Here is a 334-nt window from a genome sequence, read left to right as displayed (position 1 = left end):
GCGATTCGTAATTTAGACACATTATTTTTAGCTCAACTGCGCACGTCTTACTGTGGCTTGTGCTAAAAGAAACCGTTCCCACTCAGGATTTTTAGCCTATGTTTGGATGTTAAAAGTGAAAACTCATGTATAATCAATTTCATTAAGTGAAGTTGATAATTAATAATTATTAGATAAAAATTTAGTCAAATTAATTAAATTATTTAGGATTTTCAATTATCAACTTTACATGAAGTTAATTGTATATAAGTTTTTACCAATCTTAAAATAGGATAACAACACATTAATAATAAGACACAAACAATTTAAATACAAAAATTAATATTTTTATATT

This window comes from Arachis duranensis, chromosome 3 (genome assembly GCF_000817695.3).
Source record: "Arachis duranensis cultivar V14167 chromosome 3, aradu.V14167.gnm2.J7QH, whole genome shotgun sequence".
NCBI lineage: Eukaryota > Viridiplantae > Streptophyta > Magnoliopsida > Fabales > Fabaceae > Arachis > Arachis duranensis.
Note: the sequence above shows the minus strand (reverse complement) of the source record.